The sequence below is a fragment of the Xenopus laevis genome, chromosome 5L (genome assembly GCF_017654675.1).
Source record: "Xenopus laevis strain J_2021 chromosome 5L, Xenopus_laevis_v10.1, whole genome shotgun sequence".
NCBI classification, from domain to species: domain Eukaryota; kingdom Metazoa; phylum Chordata; class Amphibia; order Anura; family Pipidae; genus Xenopus; species Xenopus laevis.
In genome coordinates this window covers 163,583,450-163,609,782 of record NC_054379.1, presented here as the reverse complement: position 1 = coordinate 163,609,782, position 26,333 = coordinate 163,583,450, and the positions used below count along the sequence as shown (strand labels likewise).

The 26,333-nt window shown below is 41.5% G+C and overlaps 1 long non-coding RNA gene across 1 annotated transcript; it reads right to left on the bottom strand.

Moving 5' to 3' along the window:
* On the bottom strand, positions 1-26,329 carry LOC108717245. The gene is made up of 5 exons (XR_001935831.2): positions 26,182-26,329; positions 22,620-22,729; positions 2,763-2,849; positions 1,305-1,529; positions 1-214 (listed from the first exon to the last, which is right to left on the bottom strand). It is a non-coding gene; the product is annotated as an uncharacterized LOC108717245 (long non-coding RNA).
* Between the last annotated feature and the right edge of the window lie 4 nt (positions 26,330-26,333).

The following is a 26,333-nucleotide window of genomic DNA, read 5'->3' as shown; positions in this document are numbered from 1 at the left end:
GTGTGGTGAGGAGAGAGGAGCCAATAAACTGTCTCTGTAGATTTCCTTTTCCTTTAAGTGCCCGCTCTTATAAATAGCCTAAAAATGTGGCACCGGATTTACATTGTTTCTGTGTGGGACTGGTTTTGGTGCATCGGTGCCATTCCATTTATCGGGTGGCTATAAACCACAGCATCCTGTGTGCCATTCTCCTTCCCTGGAGTCTGAGTGGCCCCTGTACGGAGGGAAACAACAGTTTGACAAAAATGTAATGTATAAAGGCTGGAGTGAGTGGATGTGTAACATAATAGCCAGAACACTACTTCCTGCTTTTCAGCTCTCTAACTCTGAGTTAGTCAGTGACTATAAGGGAGCCCACATGGGACATAACTATTCAGTGAGTTTGCAATTGATCCTCAGCTCAGATTTAAAAGCAACAGATATGTCCCATGTGGTCTCCCCTCAAGTCTCTGATTGGTTACTGCCTGGTAACCAATCAGTGGAAACCAAGAGAGCTGAAAAGCAGGAAGTAGTGTTCTGGCTATTATGTTACACATCCACTCACTCCAGCCTTTATACATTACATTTTTGCCTAACTAACTATATTAGATACATTTTTTATTTTGCACAGCCTATCTATTTACCCAGTGTTTATTTTTATACTGAACTGTACCTTTAAAAGCAGCAACTTTCAATATATAATGTATAAAAAGATAAAGCCAGCCTCCCCAGAAGCATATGTCTGCCCCATCTAATCTGTCAGAAATCCAAGCGGAGGGCTGCACTACATAATATATATATAATACACAAAAGCCATGAATATCTTGTAAATTATATCCTTATAAACAGTGAGTTCTGATGTCATCAGTTATAAACAGTGAGTTCTGATGTCATTTCTGTCACATGACTCATTGAAATTTGTGTATTATAATAAATAAAGTACCCCCAGTTGTAAAATATAAGGATATTAGAAGTTACCTCGGAGTTCCATGACCTGTATAAAAACACTCGGCCTTCGGCCTCGTACTTTTATATGGCCATGAAACTCCTCGGTAACTTATAATATCCTTATAATTTACAAGAGGGGGTACTTTATTCACTATATATTGAAAAGTTACTTCTGTTAAGTGATCCTAATTGAATCCCTAAACTTTCTAGGAAGCCTTTAATGGGATTATTTACTGTGGGCACTAATGATCTTAGAATCATATTGTTTATGGCACAGTAAAAGTGAATAGTCATCAAAAGGTGAGTTGGGGGCAACTGGATAGGGAATCGGTGCAAGAGCTGACAGCTATTTAAGCATAAACAGCAGCATTACTTACTTTATTTTGGGAGTATCCAACGAGCTGGATCTTGCTTAAAGCTGCATTCACCTCCTGCATTCACCTCCTGCATTCACCTCCTGCATTCACCTCCTGCATTCACCTCCTGCATTCACCTCCTGCATTCACCTCCTGCATTCACCTCCTGCATTCACCTCCTGCATGCTGTAGCATTTCCTCCAGGTGAAAACCTCGACTGCGTCCTTCAGCGGTGCGGGCAGCAGCCTAGAACATAGTAAGTCAGGTTGAAAAAAAGACTCACGTCCATCAAGTTCAACCTTTTAAGTCTATATATAACCTGCCTAACTGCCAGCTGATCCAGAGGAAGGCAAAAATAACGAGCCATACTGATAATGACATCATTTAAGTTCAGCCTTAATCAAACATCCATAATTCCCAGCATCCCCCAGATTCAGGGGTTAACATCCCTGTGCATTTCCCAAAAGTACCCACGGGGTTAAGAGGGCACTGCTCTTTCTATTACTCACACATCCTCTCTTAAACAGCCAATCGATTTCTCTGTCTGAGCCTGACTGACGGGCCGTAGAGCTAAATACTGAAGCCACAAACCTCTGCCAAGGACTACAAAGATAAATGGCTGTGTGATACATTAATACCGAGCCCATTAGATGCTCAGCCTCCCCTTGTACAGTAGTGAGTCGTTACTACCTGCACAATCTCCAGCGCTGTGTCCTTTTATTGCTATTGATCAGCCAACAGACCCAGCGATGATGTGCAGAGGGGCAGAAACGGAACTAGAGGGGGCCCTGGCACAGGATGCGCAGCCGGGCCCCCCGTCCCCCTCCGTAAACCCATAACTGGCCGGGATATGCACGGCGCGCGGACTGCCGGGGGGGCCCTGAGGGGGTGCGGGCCCTGGCCCGCTCGCACCCCCTGCTCCCCCGGTAGTTCCGCCCCTGCAGAGGGGTCCCGGATGAAATTATTTGCAGGGGGACCCCCGAAATTACACCCCTGATGTATAATCTGCTGTGAAATCTGAATAAGGCATAATACTAGGGATGCACCGAATCCAGGATTTGGTTCGGGATTCGGCCAGGATTCTCTCTTTTTCAGCAGGATTCGGCTGAATCCTTCTGCCTGGCCGAACCGAATTTGCATATACAAATTAGGAGTGAGGAGGGAAATCGTGTGACTTTTTGTCAAAAAACAAGGAAATAAAATATGTTTTTCCCTTCCCACCCCTAATTTGCAGATGCAAATTAGGATTCGGTGCGGTATTTGGCCGGATATTTCGCAAAGGATTTGGGGGTTCGGCCAAATCCAAAATAGTGGAATCAGTATCATAATACTACTACTTCTCCTGTACAGCGCTGTGTACAGAAGAAGCACTATATGAATATTTATATATAATATATAAATAATAATACACGCATGTTATTAATAATAATAATAATAATAATAATAATTCTACACCTCCGCAAAATGGATAGTGAATACCTTTGTACTTCTTTGTGCTTCCACAAGGTGGCAGACTGAGCCTTGGGTACCCGCTCAATGGAATTCACGAGTTCTTCCATGAAAATCCTGCAGAAATACAAGTTTATCATAAGAGGGCGCCAAAGAAAAAAAAAACCCACTAAACGCATCCATGAAATTATTATTAAAAGGAACAGCACCCAGCCGTGGCTCACTCCCAGACTCCTCCACTGCAACATACACATACCAAAAGTTTTGGAATTCAAAAAAGTGGTGATATTGAGACAAAATAAAAATGGAGATAAAAATGTCCACCAAATTCACAAACCTCTATCTCCACTTTTGTCTTTTAAACAGACACTTTTCAGATTTTGTCTTTTGCACAACATTTTGTCTGAATTTGTCTTTAGCTCCTACTAAACCCGACAGTCAGCCATTAAATTGGAATTTCGGGTTATTTTACCTAGGACAATTATTAGGGATGCACTGAATCAACTATTTTGGATTTGGCCAAACCCCCGAATCCTTTGGGAAAGATTCGGCCGAATACCGAACAGAATGTGAATCCTAATTTGCAAATGAAAATAGACGCAGCCGGATAAAGAGAGGCGTCCCTTGTTTTGCCATAGCAAATTAGGGGTGGGAAGGGGAAAATGTTTTTTACTTCCTTGTTTTGTGAAAAAAAGTCATGCGATTTCCCTCCCCCCTAATTTGCATATGCAAATTAGGATTTGGTTCGGCCGGGCAGGAGTAGGTTTTATTATTTTAGGTCAAGTGTCGAAGTGCTGCTAAAACTAAAAAATTGACTGGGAGGCTTTACTTTTCCTTTAGATTTTTTTAATATTTTTTTTAATATATATATAATTTCTCCTACTTAATGTAACTGAATCAGTCTCATGGGACTTGGCTTTTACTATTGAGTGCTGTTCTTAGATCTACCAGGCAGCTGTTATCTTGTGTTAGGGAGCTGTTTTCTGTTGTTAGGCTGCTGGGGGGGGGGTGATATCACTCAAATTTGCAGTACAGCAGTAAAGAGTGACTAAAGTTTATCAGAGCACAAATCACATGACTGGGGGCAGCTGGGAAACTGACAATATATCTAGCCCCATGTTAGATTTCAAAATTGAATATAACAAAATCTGTTTATTCTTTAGAAAAATGGATTTCAGTGCAGAATTCTGCTGGAGCAGCACTATTAACTGATGTGTTTTGAAAAAAACATGTTTTCCCATGACCGTATCCCTTTAAGATAAAACTAATGCAACTGTAAGTTAAAAAGATATAAAATACACTTTTTTGTTTTGAGACGCAACATGCTGCATTTTTCCGGCGTTCGGCACCTACACGCGCCTGTGTGAGTACAGCCCCATTTGAAATAATGAAATACGTCTATTCCTGCGCTCCCCTGCGGCTGAACGCCGAAAAACGGAGCGCAGGTAAAAACGCTCATGAGTAAGAGCCCTAAGGGTAGGATTACACGAGCGATTATGACAAGTCGCATGCATTTTTTTGCAGCGTGTCGGATCGCCACATAATCGCTCGTGAAGTCCTACCCTTACATTGGGTTTTACTCGATTTTTAAAATGTTGGGAGAAAATGTTGTTTAAAATGTTGTTTTTTTGCCATATTTATTTTGTTTGAAAGACAAATTCATAAAAGTGTAAACTGTCTCTTTCACTAAAATATGAAAAATGGTGGTTGAGTCAGAATTTAGGCGGATTTTTGTTTGTGAATATGGAGAAAGTATTTTACACAGTTTACCATCACTTTTACTCCAAAAATGGGCTCTTTCCACTAGATCAGAGCAGGGCCACCATCAGGGGGAGGGGACAAGTGTCCCGGGCATGAAGGGGGGCCCGGCAGTGGCGCAGTTTTGAAAAGAGTCGGGCCCCTCTCGAGAGCACCGAAGCCGTGCGTGCGGCCATCCTGAACAGCCGAAATGTGGAAGTGCCGAAGGACCCGAAGCCACGAAAACAGCCGAAGCGGCGAAAAGACCCACAGTCACGAAAGGAGGCGAAGTTGAAGTCCACAAGTTCAATTCTACTGAACACCAATGTGTTGTTTTTTTTTAATCCCCTGGCCACCAATGTATTATTTTAATATTCTATAGGCCCCTGCCACCAATGTTTTTTTTTTTTAAAAAAATTTAGGGCCCTAATTTTTTTTAACTTGTAAGGGGAGCCCTGGCGCCAATGTTTTTTAAAAAAATATATATTTGGGGCCCGAATTTTTTTTTACTTGTAAGGGAGACCCTGCCACCAATGTTTTTTTTTTTTTTAACTTATAAGGGGCCCTGACCATCAATAGCTTTTTATAACTTGTGTGTGGGGGGGTTACTTTTTTAGCGCTGATGTCTGTGTGGTCTTTGGGCAGGATGGAGTGGGGCTTGGGTGGAGTGGGAGGGATCTGGGGTGGGGCTTGGGTGCTAGTGTGGGTGGGGCCCAGGGGGCCCCCCGAAAATTTTGTTGTACAGGCCCCGTGATTTCTAATGGCGGCCCTGGATCAGAGTTAACTATTCTCATGCTTGAACATGGCTCTGTACCCATGATCAACGCTAATAGTAATTTATATTCCAATCCCCTGAATACAGAGCCTTTGGGAATGTGTGAAAGGGGTTGCTCACCTCTATTTTAACTGTTAGTATGATGTAGAGAGTGATTTTCTGAGACAATTTGCAATTGGTTTTCATTTTTTATTATTTGTGGTTTTTGAGTCATTTAGTTATTTGCAATTTCAGCAATCTGGTTGCTAGGGTCCAAATTATCCTAGCAACCATGCATTGATTTGAATAAGAGACTGGAAAATGAATAGGAGAGGCCTGAATATAAAGATGAGTAATAAAAAGAAGCAATAACAATACATTTGTAGCCTTACAGAGCATTTGTTTTTTTAGATGGGGTCATTGACCCCCTATTTGAAAGCCGGAAAGAGTCAAAAGAAGACAGCAAATAATTCAAAAACTATAAAAAAAAGAAAAAATGAAGACCAATTGAAAAGTTGCTTAGGATAAGCCATTCCATAACATATTAAAAGTGAATGTAAAGGTGAACCACTCCTTTAAGTTAACACATCCATGTGCTGTAGGGCAAATTCCACAAGGAGGGGAGGTGAACAAAGTAGTCTCTGCACTTGCTATGTCTGCTGTACTGGGTGCTCCCTGCACTAGTTTTGGTTCTAACTGTAGAGCTGGCCAATCATAACTGGGCCTGAAGCATTGATTCCTGGTTTTCTGGTCAGTTCTGGAACAATAGAGAAGCACAAGCCAGTGGTATAAAGGCCAATTAGGGTGAAAGCTTTTATACAGTCTGATATGATTGGCCATTATTTACCATCTCATAGAGATAAGGTGGGGTCCAACCAAATGTTTAACCACAAAGGGGTGGGTGTATCAGACAATCAGTCATTTCACAGCATTTTATACTACAGATATGGGATCCGGAAACGCATTATCCAGAAAGCTCCAAATTACATAGACTCCATTATAATTAGGGATGCACCGAATCCAGGATTCGGTTCGGGATTCGGCCAGGATTTGGCCCTTTTCAGCAGGATTCGGATTCGGCCGAATCCTTCTGATTGGCCGAACCAAATCCAAATCCTTATTTGCATATGCAAATTAGGGGCGGGGAGGGAAATAGCTTGACTTTTTGTCACAAAACAAGGAAGTAAAAAACGTTTTCCCCTTCCCACCACTAATTTGCAAAAGATTCGGCCCGAATCTTTTGAGAAGGATTCAGGGGTTCTGCCGAATCCAAAATAGCGGATTCGGTGCATCCCTAATTATAATGAAATAATCCAGGTTTTTAAAAATGATTTCTTTTTTCTGTGTAATAATAAAACAGTCGCTTGTACTTGATCCCAACTAAGATATAATTAATCCTTATTGGAAGCAAAACCAGCCTATTGGGTTTATTTAATGTTTACATGATTTTCTAGTAGACTTTAGGTGTGAAGATCCAAATTACGGAAAGACCCCTTATCCGGAAAGCCCCAGGTCCCGAGCATTCTGGATAACAGATCCCATACCTGTATAGATATGGGATAGCTAAATGATTATTTTTATCTGGGTACTAGACAACCATTAGGAATGAATATTGACTATAACGGTTCTTGTTTTGTGTAATTATAACTGTTTATAACACTGAAGTTGTCACCTACACACTTATTATCTTGACCAGGATCTATTGATACAGAAAATATTTCTCAAATGTAAAAACTTTTTTTTAAAAAAACAAAAAAAATCTTTTAGAGCTTATGCCTCTATGTATAACATTGGACAGTCTAACTTATTTAATGTTGACGACTGTGATTGGCTGTCCTATGCTTGAATTTGATTGGTTCAATTTCATTTAAAAATCTTTGTGTGTTCAGAAGATGTCCAGTAGTGATGCGCGGGCCCCATGGTTCGAACCGACTCCTGCACAAAATCTTCATGACCTTGCACTTCCAGCGCCAAAATGTATAGACTTGCGCCTGTCCCACCCCTTTTGTGATGTCACTGTGGAGCGGGCGAGGGTCTATAAATAGAGGGCAGCAGCGGACCTGGCCAGATGCGGATTGGGAGGGGGTTAGGGTCCGGTGCGGATGGAGAAATTCTCGACCCGCACATCACTAATGTCCAGCCTATGATTAAGTGCCCACAAGGCACGAAACGCGTAAGGCTACATCATTTGTGATGTTTCTTTGTTACATAAAATCTACTTGTAATCGCATGAAGCATTGGAGTGAAGTCCTACTATGAATATCGAATCGCATTTATTGCCTCCCAAAAGCTGAAAGTCTGGGGCTTGTGCACCTGGTCCCCCCATCCTTATTGGTAAGTCAAATGTTTACATGATTTTCTAGTAGACTAAGGGCAAGGCCAGACGTGGCGTTTTTGCGACGTTTTTACGTTGCGTTTTTAAAAAAGAACAACCAGGCGTAATTACGCATAAACTGCACTACCACTGAAACTAATGGAAAACGCACTATGGCAATTCACACAGGGCGCTTGCAAGCTGAAATCCGCCACAGGATGCGAGTATTGGCGTTTTTTAGCAGAAACGCCAATACGTCAAGAAACTACCAAATCAATAGACTCTATTTGAAACCACACCTTGTGTAAATACGCAGTGTATTTTAAATATGGCGTCCAAATTCTCAATGAAAACAATGAGAAGTGCATGTTGGGAAAAGAATCCTACGTGATGAAAAACGCATGTTGACGATCGCATGTGGTTTCAGTGGCGTATTTACGCCTGGCTGTTCTTTTTTAAAAACGCAATGTAAAAACGCCGCAAAAACACCACGTCTGGCCTTGCCCTTAAGGTAAGAAGATCCAAATTATGGAAAGATTCATTATCTGGGAAACCCCAGGTCCTGAACATTCTAGATAACAGGTCCCTTTTTACGTGCCAATCTGAACTGTCGGCTCGGTGGCATACACGGTGCCAGTGAAGCCGGTGCGCTCGGTGATGTATGGCAGCGCCACCATACAGTGATAGTTAGAGATGAGAATCACATCTACAGTAGACAAATCTATCAACTGTGTCTGAAAAGAGAGAACAGGAGAATATTAACCATGTCTGCGGCACTGGCTGGTGTCTGGCATTTACACTCCACTCACTGAGCACAGAGCTGGAATATACCACCCGCACAACATCAGTCCTGGAAGCAAATGGGTTACAACTACCCCCCCCCCATCACCCCAAATCAATTATTCTGCTGGGGGGGGGGCAATGATGCTACGAGTACAGTGTTGACTCTACTTAGATAAATGGAGAGAAAAACAAAGCTTCAATGCCAAATTAATATCTAAAGCCTCCAAAGTTGCTCACAGATAGTCTCTCCAAGCGGCAGTCACTCCATCTTGGTGGTGGCATAACAGGAGGGACTGTGTATTAAAGCATAAGTAAACATTATAAATAAGTGAATGTAAAATTGACGACATTCATTAATTATTTATTTTTTATTAACTTCTGCTTAGGAAAACAATTAGAAATCTTTCGCAAATCTTTCCTAAGCAGAAGAACATCAGCCTCTTTCTTTCTCCTGACAACTTCCTTGACTACTTGCTGGTCAGACTGGTGGGAAACTGACCAGCAGGTGGCGCTGTTGTAACAAAATTCATTCATATTAACAGTACATGTATCCCTTAATATCTTGAAAATTAAAACAAAATAAATAATGAATGTACATTGCAAAAGTGCTTAGAATAGTCCCCTCATCAATTTTACTTTCATTTATTTTTAAGCATCTAAAATAAGTAGTTCTAAAACAACTGGACTTGCTGAGTAATCAATGAAGACGTTTCACTACTCATCCGAGCAGCTTCTTCAGTTCAACTGGTGTGGGAAGTCCTCGGCATATAAACTCTTCCACTCTATTGGCTCACACCCTTCCATTTTCCATCCCCTTTTGTGACATCATAACCCCGTCTCTCTATGGGGCAAATTCACTAACCTCCATAAATTCGCCAGCGACGGGTTCGCTCACATTGCAACACTTCGCCAGGCGTAGATTTGCCAGGACAACGCTAATTCACTAAAATCCGAAGTTGCGTCCAAGGAGCCAAACTCTGGCTAAGTTGCGCTATCTGCGGCAAGCAAAGCGAAGTTGCGCTAGTGTTGGCTAATTTGCATAGGGCGGGACTACACAAGTCAAGGGAACCTTAATAAAATGAATTTGAGTTGTTATATTGCCCTACACATGAGTCCACTGTATAGTTTATGTGCCATATGTGCGAAATGTATGGGGGAGCCCAGGTACCCAAAAAATTTTTTTACAGACTTTTGCAGCCTATGACCCTTAAAAAAACCTGAAAACACTAAGGGGGTTATTTATCAAGGGCCGAAGTTATCTCAATATCGGCTGCTACAAACTCCGATTTAACCCGCTCAGGTTTTTTCAACGCTTATTTATTATTACATTTTCCCGAAAATCAGTTTTGCGGGAAAGCTCCGATTTTCAAGATTTTTTCGTGAATTTTCCCCGAAATCTCCAAATTTTTCAGAGTTTTCACCCGAAAGCTCCGAAAATATCGTGAAATTACCCGAAACCCCCGACACAACCAAAAATCAATGGGACTGTTCCCATTCCCATTTTATGCAACCTCGACAGGTTTGAGATGCTGTGTTTTTATATTGGGCTTTTTAGCCCTCGGGGTTTAATAAATTCCGAAAAATTTATGATTTTTTTTTAAAAGTCCGATTTTATAAAAAAAATCACACATTTTTTGGATTTCGGGGAATTACGGGTATTTGGAGCTTAGTAAATAACCCCCTAAAAGACGCCAGCATTTTTTGGGACTTAGAAAAATTTTCAGCTAAAAATTGAAGAAGCCCTATACATTCCATTGCACTTCGCCTGGTCTGAGGTGGCGAAGGCAAGTCTGGCGCAAGAGGTAAGGTTCAGCAAAATCCGCATTTTAGTGAATTTGGGAAGTACTGCTCTTTTGCCAGAGCAAAACTTTGCCTAGCGTAAGAGAGCGAAGTAGCGCTAGAGTCTATCTCCATCGCTAGCGAAGTTACGGCAGTGCCAGTTAGTAAATCGGCGAAGTACCGAAATGACGTTGGCAAATTTATGCTAACGTTAGTCACGTCGCCCTTTAGTAAATTTGCCCCTATGGCTTTTGGAATGGCGGACTAATTTTTTGTAATGACAATCGTTCAATATAAAAAGGACTACTGTATTGGCTATTTTCAGTTGGTGATGAAATAAAGTTCAGTGCACCTCGGTCACATAAACCTGCCCTGAGTTTTTTTGTGTTTGTTTTTTTTTAAATGTAATGCGATTGCATCAACACAACAACCTGTAAATTAATAAATCTGCCCCTAATGTTGGGACATGCTTTTTTCAGTTATTATGGGAAATATTTTAGTTTTAATTTTGAACACATTTTCAAAGTTGGTTGGCAAAAGCATTGAATGTTTTTTATAATTTCCATCAACCTTTTAAGGAAAAACTACTGGAAAGGGCATCTGGAACATTTATCAACATCTGAATTTTTGCTGTAATTCGATTTTTTTTTTTTAGCTAAAATAAACATTCAAATGATAGTTTCAAAAACTTACAAATGTTTTATGTGTTAATCACTGAAAAAATTAAATGCACCTAAAAGTTTGCAAGTAGAGGTCAATCAGAGCTGTCCTAAGCAAAATTCAGGCTTTTTTCTTCAAGATTTTTTTTTACATGTTTCTAATAGTTTGTAGACCCATTGAAAATAAGTAGAATTACTCAAGTATTTTTTTGCAGTTTTATTGAATAAAGGTTTTTTTTTTTAATTTTTAATCAATACACAAACATTCAAGTTCATTTCAAGCACAAAATTGAATTTTGATAATTAGGCCTTCCCATGTATAGTGTTTCAGGAGGGATAAGAAATGCTACATGTGTTTTGTTGGAGCTGCTTTATTTATTTTTTTTTTACTAGGGAATCTGGTAACATTATGTTCTTTATCTCACTTTCACTTTTGCTTTGGACTCACTTTTTATTTCCTGTATTTTTTTTTTTTGCTAATTATGGTCTTTCCATTAAAAAAAATAAAAGAGTTAAAAAAAACCAGCAAGACAAGATAAAGAACTAGCTCACTTTTTTTTACGGGGAGCCAAATTAATCAAAATCTGAATTTTTACTTTTCTTTAAATGAAAAATAGAAAAACTTATTTATGGAAAAGTGCAAAATTCAAACGTAAAACATGATTTAGTGAAATCAGATTCTCAAAAACTATTTTATTCCTTTATTCATCTTACATCAACAAGAGCAGGAGGAGCCCTCTATGTCTATTAAAGGGGTTCTTATATATCGTCCAGATTTCATCAAATATTATTCTTATTCTTTGTGTGTGTATAATGCCATGAGATATGGTAGGGAAATCATATACATATATTAAGGCTACCCCTGTGTGTGGGAAACAGCCCATAGCCCTGAACTGTTAAAAATGATTCTGTGGTGTTGTTTTTATTTCTGTTTACACTGCAAATAATTCATTCTACCATATAAAATTTAATTTAAGTTCTTTGAGAAAGAGTCAGCATCTCATGATGGAACTGCTTTCAGATAAGCTATTGTTTCTCCTACTCCACCTAACTGAAGGAGTCGCAGCAGGACTTGGATTTTTACTACTGAGTGCCGTTCTTATATAACTTTACCTTCCCATTGTTCTGCTGATGGGCTGCTGGGGGGAAAGGGAGGGGTGGTATCACTCCAACTTGCAGTGCAGCAGTAAAAAGGGTCAGAAGTTTATCAGAGCACCAGTCACATGACTGCGGGCAACTGGGAAACATGTCTAGGCCCATGTCGGATTTCAAAATGAAATATAAAAAATCTGTTTGCTCTTTTGAAAAATGGATTTCAGTGCAGAAGTATCCTGGAGCAGCACTATTAACTGTTGTGTTTTGAAAGAGACATGTTTTCCTTTTCATCATACATAGATGCAGAACTGCAGAGTTGGAAGCAATTTTGCCTGGAGTACCTGTACCGGTACTTGGAGTCTGAGTTGGCAAAAATGTACTGACTAACTCCCAATACATTTAAATTGACAGAGTAGCAGTTGCAGAGTAGCAGTTGAAGGATTTCTGTGCCAACTCCACATCCCTCCTGCATAGCTGTGTTACAATGACATTTTAATGGAAACTTATTTATCAAAGTCTGAATTTATCTCAATATTTTCTACTACAAACCTCGATCAAATCCGCTCTGGTTTTTTACACTTATTTATTATTACTTTTTCCCGAATATTTGCTTTGCGGAAAAAAAAATCAGATTTTGCGATATTTTAAATTTTTTTTATCTGAATTTCACCCGAAAACTCTGAAAACTTTGGGGTATTGCACGAAACTCAGCGCAAATCAAAAAATTATTGGGACTTCTCCCATTACTTATATGAAACCTCGACTGGTCTGAGATGCCGGATTTTCAGATTCAGACTTTTCCATCCTCGGGGTTTAATAAATTCCCGGGAAAATTTGTTATTTTATAAAAGTCAGATTTTATAACAACGTGATTTTTGCATTCGGAGTTTAGTAAATAACCCCCTAAACCTCTTCAAACAAAAACCAAAGCATTTCCTACAACAAACAGAATGGAGGTATTAAATAAGGAATGGGCACTGAATTTATCCTGCCATGTATTCTGGGGTTATTAAACATAAATAACTGCCAATATCATTATTCTGCCATGTATTCTGGGGGTATTATAAATTACACTGAATTTAACTTGGGTGTTCTGGGTATTCTAAATTAAATCACCATTGTATTAATACTAATATGTCTTCTGGGGGACATTTTATATGGAATTAGCACTGTATTTATCCCGACATGTTTTCTGGGGATTGTCTCTATATTTATCCTGATCTGAGGGGTTCAAATTGCAGCTGCTCCCACTGGGTATTATATGTGCAACTAGGCCTGGAATATTATGAAGACGTTTATAGAAAATGTCTTAATTAGCGCCCCCCAACACAAAAATTACCTTCCACCTATATGTATACCCTATATTTATTCCCAAACCTAAGCCGAACAAAAATCAAACCTTGCTGTAAACTTTTTTTTTTTAAAAAAATGAAAATGGCAAAAGTGACCTAAAATACAATACTTGTCTAGTTTATGTTTATATAAACTTCAGTTTCCCGGTTTAAGCCAAGATATCAATGTCATAAATGAAAAAGAGTCAAATGTGAATTACTTCCAAGCATCTCCAATCGACATTGTTCCAGTAAATACAATGAGAAGCCATTAACCCCGTTGTGCCTGGGACTGACTCTAGGTCTACCTGGCACGGAAAGGTAAAAAAACATACGATCAAAGCGGCAAATGAGGACAGGGAGCTCTAATGGCTTTATTTTATCCATTAATGGTGTTTAGTAAATGCTTTAAATTAATAGCTCAGACACATATTTATTAGCCACAGTAGCATTTGCTAACCAGATTCAAGCTGAAATTGCCAGAAGAGTCATTTTTAATAGCTGTAATTAGCGACAGAAACCCAAGATAACGGAACAGAGCTCTTAGTTTCTGTCGACTAATTCTCAGGTTACCTCTGAAGACAGTTCTGTAGGTCAACGGAAAATGTTTGCAAGGCTTCATAATCTTGTTTCTTTTCCTAAAAGTGATCAGACAGAAGATCATATACATAGACATATATATTTTATAGAAAGGATAACAAACTGTAAACCACTAAAGTAACTCTGCTGGACCAGCAGGCTCTTCCCCAACACCTTCTTGGATTATGTACTAGAGGAAGATACAAACAGGCTATGGTGACCACAGAGAAGACTGGGAAGATCTAGCAAGTAATATAGATTTTAAAGTATGACATATGCCATCAATGAACTCTTGAGGAATCACTGATGATTCCTGAAGAGACTATTTTACAGGGTAAATCAATTTAACCTACTTTATTCTTGTGTATGGAGGACCATCCAACTGTCCCACATTGACTCAAGACATGGGGACCATCAAATAGATCTACGATTACCTATTTTTAAAGCAATGGGGTCTATAAAAAAGTCAATTTTATCATCGCTTTGTCTTGGAAACAACAGGACTATCTTGGAGACCAACCCATAATGATCATTACCTAAAATACACTAGGCAAGAACTTCTTGTGTTCAGATAAGGTACCACAACTCAAGTGACTCATTTGAACTTAAAAAAAGAGGCAAGTTACAAAAATAAAACTCTTGAGGAACCAAAGTCCTGCTAGTCTAGAGATTCAGCGCCATTCTTGAACAAAATCATTCTTTTGACACTGCTTCAAATTTTCCTTGTCCAAGAAGAAACATCTATGCTGGGGGAATAACCCCGAACTATAAAGAGTAACCTCTCTTTTGTTACTGCAGTGAAAGCCCACCTTTCTTTTTTTTTATTCGTTTTTACAAGATCCAATAGAGAATTCCTAGTAGGTTCTTGAACGAGCTGAAATAAAAAGTTGTCATTCAGCAGATTTACAAATGCATTCACTTTTTCAGTTTTGGCAACCCCATTACCCCAGTCAATGTCTGGATAATTGAAGTCACCAATAGTAATAACTTGACCTAATTGTGAAGCCGCTTCTATTTGGCTTCATTCTCGTCACTTATACAAGATGGTTTGTAACATACACCAATGATAATTCTCTTTGTAACCTTTTGCCCAGTCAAAATCTCTTCCCAGAGTGATTCTACACCCTCACCAGTGCCAGCTATTGTTATTTCTTTAGTGCATGGCTTTAATTCAGGCTTTACATACAAACACACTCCTCCACCCTTTTTATTCCCTCTGTCCTTCCTAAAAAGGGTTTAACCATTTAAATTCACAGCCCAGTCACATGTTTCATCCCACCAGGTCTCAGTGATACCAATTATATCATAATTTTTAAAGCATGCAATTAATTCTAGGTCTCCCATTTTACCTGAAAAACTCCGTGCATTTGCCAGCATACAGCGGAGGTTACTACTTTTACCTTTGAAATTTACATTGCTTAATGGAGAATTATATCTAGAGTTATTATTAGCCTGTTTTCCTTGTAACAGAGGGACCTCCTTAGCTGGTGAACTGTAAGCCCCCTTCACTCCTCCCCATGACCCCTTACTAATCCCACTGCCAGTCTACCCTAGCTTCCCCAAAATACTCTGGCTCACCCACCCTTGCCTAGTTTAAACACTCCTCCAACCTACTTTTTGCCTAGCACAGTGGACCCTTCCATTGAGGTGCAATCTATCACGACTGTATATGTTGCACCCCAAGGAAAAATCAGCCCAGTGCTCTAGGAACCCAAACCCTTCCTTCCTATACCAAGACTTGAGCCACACATTTAGCTCCCTAAGCTCCCGCTGTCTTCCTAAACTTGCACATGGCAGGGGCAAAATTTCAGAAAAAATTTAATTAAGGACTGCATTAACAAGCCCATTCAGACCTTGCCAATTTTCCTTCAGTGATTTGTAAGGCCAACATGCTGCTGACATGGTCTAAAGGGCCTGAGGTAAGAACTTCAGGTGGCCAAACATTAAAAGATCCACTTGTTTGGAGAGGTCACCAAATGTGTGGATCTTTCCCCAATACAAACGAGGATCAAAGGTTCAATTCACAACAATGAAAATGCTGGCTGTTGGGACAACGACTCCATTAACAAGCCAATGTGGTCCTTGCCAATTTTAGACCAGAGATTGGCCGGGTCGGCCTGGGGGGGTCCCAAACATGGGCCAGAACACTTCCAGCTGGGTCTAAGGGGCAGAATTGTCAGCTTTAGTCTTCCCATGTATGGCCACCTTTACTCTTGCCCAAACATGTGCTTAATCATGCCTAATTCACACCCAAGCAAAGATTCCCAAAGATCCGCCAGCCAAGACATTACCCCCAATGAATGCCACAGAAGAAGTGACAGCCTTTGTAGTGAGCCTGATTTGATACAAAGATGTATCACATAAATATTACAAGCTTAATGGGAATTGTACTTTTGTGGGCTCCTGAGGGCAAAAGCTTTTCTACTTCCCATCATTCCCCAAGGGCCCCACACACAGAGAATAAGGCAAAAACTAGTGCAAACACCTGCACTTGGAGCTGAAACCATTTTTTAATAGCATATGCCATTTTCTTCTCCATACTTTCAAGGAAACCAAATCCTCTAGATGGATATTTACATTTTTTAGACAATTTGGGAGCAGCCTGATTCACTTGAAGAACTTTGTTCTATAGCTTAACAGCTCCCTCATTAAAAGGATACATGGCTTTAAACAGCCTAGTTAATGAAAGCTTTTTGTCAGGCTTTAACCACTGAGGCTTAATTAGCTGCAAAATTGTATCACGAACAGGAAAGTTCTTATCTAACTGGAGAGGACCCCCCTGAACAGAATATCTTCCGTAGTGAGGACTATTTTGTCCACTCTAATATCTATCATTTCAACAATAACAGTCTGCCCCAGTTAGCCACATTAAAAGTAAATTACCTTCTGGCTCAGTATCAGACTAATCTACCGCTGAGGGATTTAAGGCAACATTAACATCTCTAGACTGAAGACAAGATAGACACCACTCACCTTCACTGACATCGAGCAGAGGCGAGTGAAGCAAAGGTAATTGGGGAGTTAATCCACCAAGTGTGTTTTCAAACTGACATGAAAGTAGGGATGCACCGAATCCAGGATTCGGTACAGGATTCGGGCTTTTTCAGCAGGATTCAGAAAGATTTGGCCGAATACAGAGGGGAGGGAAATTGCATGACTTTTTGTCACTAAAAAACAAGGAAGTAAAAAATGTTTTCCCCTTACCATCCCTAATTTGCATATGCAAATTAGGATTCAGATTTTTTTCGGTATTCAGCCAAATCTTTCTTGTAGGATTGGGGGGTTCAGCCAAATACCAAATAGTGGATTCGGTGCATCCCCACTTGAAAGTCTGTAACGTCTGCTTTTAAGCTGCATTAAAAGTGGAAATATCAGTACGACAATATACAGCCACACACTAATATTTATCAAGAAGGGGGATCCACCAACAAAACATATTTTTTCATGCTTCTTACTAGTGATATGCGGGCCGTCCCGACTTCCGCACAAGATTGACAGGTCGCAGGCAGGTTCGCTCTTCCTTCCGCTCTCCCCGACCATACTCTGCCAGTTTCCACCATCAGCTGGCTCTATTTATAGGCGCGTGTCTGCCCCACCCCCTTTTGTGATGTCAGCGACATTGGGTCGGGTCAAATCGTGACCTGCACCCGACCCAACCAATAGGTCCTCTTCTACTTATATAACTTTGCCTGATCCACCTCCTGCCTCTATCACGGAGGGAAGGAAGAGTCCATCCAGAAGATCCAGGCACTGGGGATTAATAGGAAATAGGTCTTCTCTTCACTACTGAAACACCATTTAACGTCTACTCTTCTGGACAGGCTTTCTACTAGATGTTTGAACATTTCTTCTGGGATTCACTCTCATTCATACTTAAAGGGTAAGACGCACAGGGAGATCTTCGGGTTCTCTTGGTTGCTGGGGCGAAGGCACGCCTGTTGCTGACATCACGCGTCTTGTACTGACGCCAGCATCACTGCGCTGCTGTTGGAAGCTGAGCATCAGGACGCTCCCGTCATTATGGCGAGCGTAAGGACGTCATCTTTTGTATTTAATTTTGGCGCCACAATTCTTTTAAAAGGCCCATTCTCCATTTTGAAAGTGCCCAAGCTGGCTTCAGTTTACTGATCCTGCCCAAGCGTTTACTCTGCCTGAATTCCTGGTTTTGACTCCTGCCTGACTCTTTGACAACGGTTTCTACTGCCTGCCTTGAACCTTTTGCCTGAATCTCGTCTTCCCTAAATCCTTGCCGGTACCTCATTTACAGACTTATTTCTAGTTACGCACTTTCCTTGTTGGTTTCCGCAGCAGAAAGCCCGGGCCCCCACAGAGTTTACCCTGTGCATTTGAGTGTACCCATCACTGTGCAAGGTTCCTAAAAAGGCATTCTGTCATCATTTTATGGTGTTTGTTTTTTCTAAATTACACTGTTTACACCGCAAAAAAAAATGATACCATGTAAAATTTCATTCTTAACCCCACAAGTGTATTTTTTAGTTGTAATATTGCTGTGTAGGTGCATCTCAGGTAATTTTGCCTAGTCAGGTGCTTTCAGAAAGAGCCAGTACTGCACAATGGAACTGCTTTCTGATAGGCTATTGTTTCTCCTACTTAAAGTAATTGAAAGAGTCGCAGCGGGATATGGACTTTTACTATTGAGTGATAGTCTTATATCTACCAGGGAGCTGTTTTCTGGTTACCTTCCCACTGTTCTACTCATGGGCTGCTGGGGGGGAAAGGGAGTGAGGTGATATCACTCCAACTTGCAGTACAGCAGTAAAGAGAGACTGAAGTTTATCAGAGCACAAGTCACATGACTGGGGGCACCTGGGAAACTGACAAGATGTCTAGCCTTATGTCAGATTTTAAAATTAAATATAAAAAAATCATTTTGCTCTTTTGAAAAACGCATTTCAGTGCAGAAGTCTGCTGAAGCAGCACTATTAACTGATGTGTTTTGAAAAGATTTTTTTCACTTTAAGAGGTTCCCTTTAGGTTCCCAGTATCCCTTTAAGAACTTGATGTTAAATGATCAGGCCTGGCTCAACTCGCAAGATATTATCCCACTAAACCAGGAAAGGGATGGGATAATGTAGGCATTTTTTGGTTACTCAGTCTGTCCTACACAGAGGAGGAAGTAAGGTGTGCGGAAGGATGTAAGAGAAAAGTACATCAAAAAGTAAAACTCAGAAAAGCGTAGAACAAAAGGAAAATAAAACGTTACAAATATGTTTCATTTCTCAGAATTCAGATTCTGCTCACTTAGCAAAAAGCCAATTCACAAGTCTTGTTTCCTTTCTGATGTCTGGCTTTACAGTAATGCTGATGAGGGATAAAAGAGTGATTGATGGAGAGATGTCACCAGGAGAAATTCTCATGCTGTTTGTGACAGACGACAGATGAAACTGCAAATGCTACAGACTTCTCACCGGCAAAGCCCGACGAGATCAAACGGTAACATTTCAATGAAAGGAGAAGAAAGATCTTTCTGCAGAAGTTGAACTCCACTGGGGTAAAGGGAATAAAAGGAAAGCTTCTGAATTTCATTCTGCAGTTCCTACCCAATAGCACTCAACACATTTAGACCACAGCCTTATCCACAATCCAACTGCAACCGCCTCCTATGGAATCACATTAAAACTCCATTAGGGGAGATTTCCATGCAAAATGGTTCTTTTTTTTTTTTTAATGTTAGCTTTATCCCCACCTCTTTTTTCTCACTCTCTCTTTAAAGAACGGGGTTTCTTTACAAAACTATAACTGCACACTTATTGCTCCAACAGAAAATACCATGCAATAAGCATCACAAATATGTAAATAATATACAGGGCCGCCATCAGGGGGGCACAGGGGTACAAGTGTAACCAGGCCCAGGCCTGAAGGGGGCCCCACAGTGCTGAACTTTTTAAAAGAGCTGGGCCCCCCTTGACAGCGCCAAAGCCATGCCGTCTCCTTCCGAAGTCCTGAACAGCCGAATTGCGGAAGTGGCGAAAAACCGAACACCCGAAGTCCAGAAGCGGCGAAAAGACCCAAAGTCATGAAAACAGCCAAAATTGAAGTCCAGAAGCAGCAAAAAGACCTGAAGTCACGAAAACAGCCGAAATTGAATCCCTGAAGCGTTGAAAAGATCCGAAGTCACGAAAACAGCCGAAATTGAAGTCCTGAAGCGGCAAACAGATCCGAAGTCATGAAAACAGCCGAAATTGAAGTCCTGAAGCGGCAAACAGATCCGAAGTCACGAAAACAGCCGAAATTGAAGTCCTGAAGCGGCGAACAGATCCGAAGTCATGAAAACAGCCGAAATTGAAGTCCTGAAGTGGCGAAAAGATCGGAAGTCATGAAAACAGCCGAAATTGAAGTCCTGAAGTGGCGAAAAGATCGGAAGTCACGAAAACAACTGAAATTGAAGCCCTGAAGCGGCGAAAAGACCCAAAGTCACGAAAGGAGGTGAAGTTTAAATCTTGAAGCCACGAGTTCAATTCCTCTGAACACCAATTTTTGTGTTTTTTGGGTTTTTTTAAATCCCCTGGCTACCAATGTATTATTTTAATACTCTATAGGCCCCCTGCCACAAATGGTTTTTTTTAAAAAATATTTTTTGGGCCCCATTTTTTTTTTAACTTGTAAGGGGTAACTTCTGTGTGTGGGGGAGGGTTACCTTTTTTTAGCGCTGATGTCTGTGGGGTCTTTTAACTGTGATGTGGAGTGGGCAGGATCTGGGGCGGGGCTTGGGTCCGGGGTGGGCAAAATGTTGTGATTTCTAACGGCGGCCGTGATAATATATATGTAAACAATATGTATGTAAATAATATATATGTAAATGATACATGTTTGCATGCTACAACAATACTCCAATTAGTTGTGTAGCTAGGGCTCAGCTTAGGAAAGTGTTGCTGGTGAACACCCACTGCTCTGTAGGGTTTATTTATTATAAAAGTACTGCAAAGAGCACCCACGTTTTTGTACTTTGTCCCCATGCTATTCTGATGTTGCGCCTAAATCTCCAAATCTAGCACAAAGAGTCATGGGTAGTGATGAGCGAAATTTTTCACAACGTTTTGCCACGTAAATGTATATATATTTCCCCATTATCTGGAAACCCGTTATCCAGAAAGCTCTGAATTACAGAAAGGCCGCCTCCCATAGACTCCATTCTATCCTAATATTCTAAATTTTTAAAAATGATTTCCTTTTACTGTGTAATAATAAAACAGTAACTTGTACTTGATCCCAACTAAGATATAATTAATCATTATTGTAGGCAAAACCAGCCTATTGGCTTTATTTCATGTTTACATGATTTTCTAGTAGACTTAAGGTATGAAGATCTGTTATCCGGAAAGCCTCAGGTCCCGAGCATTCTGGATAACAGGTCCCATACCTGTATATATAGACAAGACATGGGTGAGATGAGATGTGATCCTGCAGATGTAGCTGCCCACTGCCTGCAAATATCCCCACACACAATCTCCAGTAAGTGGCCATAAGAATGTTCTAGTCAAGCCCATTGTCTAAGTAAAAACTCCCTGTCCCTTTTCCTGTGAGAGGCCCCTGAGTGTCTGATTCTGCCTGACCGAAGTCCTGTAGGGTTCCATTTGGGAGTTGTAGTTGCAAGCCTCCCTGTCAGATATAAGCAGGATGATGTGATGTGCATATGCAGAAGTGACGTAATTTGCATGCGGATGATATTACTTCTTTCTGTCACAGGTCAACTAGGTACCCCCAACCCCTCACCCCCCTCCTTTGCCACGAGATTCAGTTGGAGAGTAACTGGCAGTGGTATATGGTAAACCAGCCCTGCTCCTAGTGTAACCTGCGTTCATTGAATTTCAGCCTGTCTCTGGGTCTCAGTAATTAACTTGCAGCCTCCAAATGAAAGCTGCTACTTAAATATAGGCCCTGCCTAGGGTTGCCATCTTTAAAAAAAATCTCTACCGGCTGGTGGAGGGAATAAAAGGATGGGCCCTGGCTGCAAAGGGGCTGATCGCGACAATTAAGGGGGTGGTTCCATGGCGCGTGATCGGCTGGGCCGGTCGTGACGTCAAAGGGGGCGGGACCACAGCTCGCGTTTGGACTCAAGCCAGCACCAAAAAGGTTTGTTTTTACTAGGCTGGGTGCAGGCCATGGGCATTTGTTTGATGTATTACAAATTTACCGGCAGCTACATTGCCGGTAAATTTGTAATACCGGCCCCAGCTGGTGTTTTACCGGCCAGGTGGCAACACTAGCCCTGCCTCTTCCTGTGAACTACCATCATTGTATCTTAGAAATACCCACTGCTTGAGTTCCAGACTCCCTGTCAAAACCCCTGTAAGCTGCATTCATTGTGGTCTAGTCCCTCCCACTGCTTGAGTTACACTCCTTGCCCCTCCCCTGTAAGCTTCCATCAGTGTTCTAGTCCCACCCACTGTTTGAGTAAAACTCCATGCCACCCCCTGTAAACTTCCCTCAAAGTATTCTAGTACCTCCAACTGCTTGAGTTACACACTCCCTTCCCCTCTTCTGTAAGCTGCCATGAGAGTGTTCTTGTCCCTCCCACTGCTTGAGTCACAGACTCATGCCCCTACCCCTGTAAGCTGCCATGATTGTGTTGTAGTTCCTCCCACTGCTTGAATATCTAAATTGACTGAATCTGACCTTGAATATGGCGTGAGGCGATGCAGATAAACCCCTACCAGGATCCACACAATCATGTTTAATTTACCGTCATGGTTGTTTGTTAACCCTATGCTTTAAGGCATAAATATCAAACTTATGGATGTAGGGGGCAGTGAACTACAACTCCCAGAATCCATTGCTAGTGCAGCGTGGTCTGACAGAGATGCCTATGGTGTAAGAGGTGACAGTTGCTGGTACCTGTGCACAAGTGGGGCGGAGGTCATGTCCAGGCCGCAGTCCAACATGATTGCGCTCGACTTGAACTTGAAGACGTTTCATGGGAGCGTGGGATGCCCCGACAGACTGTACTGAAAGGAGAGAAATAAAAACCCAACGTAAGCAGTCTGTTAACAGTCTGGAGTAATAAGCCCATGAAATATTAAAGACTTTGCTTTGAATAGCAGCATAAAGAGGAAGCCGGAGGGTGAGAGATGAAAGCCTAGAGCTGGCGGCGTGACAAAGCCGGAGTGCTACGGGCTAATGCGCTGCTGCTCTAATGCCGAGCCCTAATTATCTGTGCATTAACTGCTGCGAAATTGTTTCACGGCACTTAACCGGACAACACTTTATTCTCTCATCCGTTTCGGCTGCCCTTTCCGCTAGCTTCCTGCGAGTGTCTCCTTTAAAGGGGAAATAATACTCGAAACCTTCTTCTGATCAGACCCGAGCACAAGGGGTTAAACCTAGAACAACCCTCCAGTCCCGAGATCAATCTGTAATAGATTCTGCTCTGCTTCGTTATTATATCACCATTATTAATATTGTAATTGAACAGGAAAAATAGACTCCCATAGACTCCATTTTATCCAAATAATCCTGATTTTTTTTAAAAATATTTCCTTTTTCTGTGTAATAATAAAACAGTGGCTTGTACTTGATCCCAACTAAGATATAATTAATCCTTTTTTGGAAGCAAAACCAGTCTATTGGGTTTATTTAATGTTTAAAGGAAAAGCAAACACAAAAGTTAAAAATCCCTACATAGACCCCCCTCCCTCCTCAGGGAAACACTTAGGCTGGGGGGAGGAGGGAGGGGGGTCTATGTAGCGTAGGGGTATTTTTAACTTTTGGGTTTGCTTCTCCTTTAAACATTCAATAAACCCAATAGGTTGGTTTTGTTTCCCATGTACGGTAGTTTTTTTTTTAACTTTTGGGTTTGCTTCTCCTTTAAAGGAAAAGGACTGCTCTGAGTCCTCTGTCAATAGAAACACCACATTTCTTTCCTTCTATTGTGTACCCATGGGGTATATTTATCAAAGAGTGAAGTTAGAGATCACCACAATCTGCCAGCATGAAGTACCGCCTCTCTCTATTCCTTTCTATGGGATTTTTAAAGGCGTATTTATCAAAAGGGTGAAAGTGAAAATTCACCATATGTTACATACGCCTTTAAAAATCCCATAGAAAGGAATAGAGAGAGGCGGTACTTCATGCTGGCGGATTGTGGTGATCTCTAACTTCACTCTTTGATAAATATACTCCATGGGCTTCTGTATCAGACTTCCTGTTTTCAGCTTAAACCTCCAGGGCTAAGGCTTGAGCATGCTCAGTTTGCTCCTCTCTCTCCTCTCTGCTGTAATCTGAGCCCAGAGCTATGAGTGAGCAGGGAGAGACTCAGGCAGGAAGTGATGTCACACCAAGCTAATATGGCAGCTGCTATCCTAAAGAGACAGAGCGCTTCTAGAGCTGGTTACTCAGGTATGGTAAAGCATTCTGCAGAATAAATTTAGTGTTATAGCTTGCACTATTGTGGTTATTCTATTGGCATTAAACTGCCTCGGTAGCTTTCCTTGATGTGTCTGGATGCTAGTTTAAAACACATATGTATTATTTCCTATTATATATATATGATGACTAAAATTCAACCCGCACCCGACCCTAACCATATCTGGCAACAACCTGGAGTGCTGCCCTCTTTATATACCTGCACCCACCCGACGTAACGGAAGGGGGCGGGGCCTGCACAAGTATATAAAAAGTCGCACACAGAGACAGAAATGGGGCAGAAGGCTGCGGTGGGACAAAAGTGCAGCGTGAACCCCGTCCACAGTCGGAGGACATCATCTGGAAGTTTGCCCAAACCCACCCATCCCGCGAGCTTCGGGCCAGCACATCAATAATATATATACACACACAGTATATTGTGACATTTCTATTCTATGTGTACTTTATATTGTGAGTGGGTCCCTAAGCTCAGTAAGTGACAGCAGCACAGAGCATGTGCAGTGAATCAGCAGAAAAGAAGATGGGGAGCTACTGGGGCATCTTTGGAGACACAGATCTTTACTGTTAAATAATAGGTACAAATAGTGCCTGACCAGATCTGGGCATTATAAACCCAACTAGTGAATAATCCGCTATATCTCCAATGAATGACCTTGCATGACTTGTTGCCATAGAATTGGGTGCAATTTGCAGTAATCTGTTGTCCGCCAATTTAGCTGGAGATCATTCAGACTACAAAATATCTAGGGATGCACCAAATCCAGGATTCGGCCTTTTACAGCAAGAATTGGATGAATCCTTCTGCCAGACTGAACTGTATCCTAATTTGCATATGCAAATTAGGGGCGGGAAATCACTTGGCTTTTTGTCACAAAACAAGGAAGTAAAAAATGTTTTCTCCTTCCCACCCCTAATTTGCATATGCAAATTAAGATTCAGATTCAGTTCGGTATGCGGCCGAATCTTTTTCGAAGGATTCGGGGGTTTGGCCAAATCCAAAATAGTGAATTCAGTGCATTTCTAAAAATATCCTGAATCAACTCATGTGCCCAGTGGCGTAACTTGAGTGCGCTGGGCCCCCCTTCAAAAAAAGCTTCAGAGGGGCCCACCAAACTCCGATCCACATTGTCCCGCCCACTATCCACTTTTGCCCTCTCCCACTTCCTGCCCAGACCCCACCCACTCCCCGCCCAGACTCCGCCCTGTGCCAACACGCTCTGCTTCCCCGCTGCAGGTAAGAGAGCGGCTGGAGGGGGGGGTTCTTGTTGGCTATAGAGGTAGTAGACCCCACAGACTGGGCCCCCCTTTTCCCCGGGCCCCACTGTGACAACGGGGTCTGCTTCCTCTATAGAGTGGCTAATTCTGAGCAATATTTCAATTGGTCTTCATTATTTTTTTGTTATAGTTTTTAAATGGTTTGCCTAATCTAACTCTTTCCAACTTTCAAATGGGGGTCACTGACCCCACCTAAACGACAAATGCTCTGTATGGCTACAAATGTATTGTTTTCATTACTCATCTTTCTATTCAGGCCTCTCCTATTCATATTCCAGTCTCTTATTCAAATCAGTGCATGGTTGCTAGGGGAATGTGGACCCTAGCAACCAGATGACTGAAATTGCAAACTGGAGAGCTGCTGAATAAAAAGCTAAATAACTCAAAAAACACAAATAATAAAAAATGAAAACCAATTGCAAATGGTCTCAGAATATTCCTCTCTACATCATACTAACAGTTAAAGGTGTACAACCCCATTAATAATATGTACATAAAGATTTCTCAGGAGCATTTAGCAACAAACACATGGGGGTCATTCGCTAGCACTGGGGCAAAAGAGCAGTAGCCATAGCAACCAGTCAGACACATAAGAGACAGAGCAATGGGCACAGGTGCTTCAACTCGCAGAACCTCCTCAGTCCTCTCTGTTGGGGGATGCTGGGAGCTGTAGTTTAGACATAGGAAGCCACGCGGGTAGCACATCGCAGACACGCCAGATATAAAGGTATGAGAGAAACTATAAGAACAGTAATCTCACCAGCTTCATCTCTGGCTTGTTGTCCCCTGCCTCAACACCGAGCGCCCCTTTTTCTAGCTGCGCAATGCTTTCTGGGACTTGTAGTTTCTCTGATCCTCTGTTCGTTGCGTCAGCGTGACGTACAGTCAGTGAGGCGGGATAGGGCGGTAGGC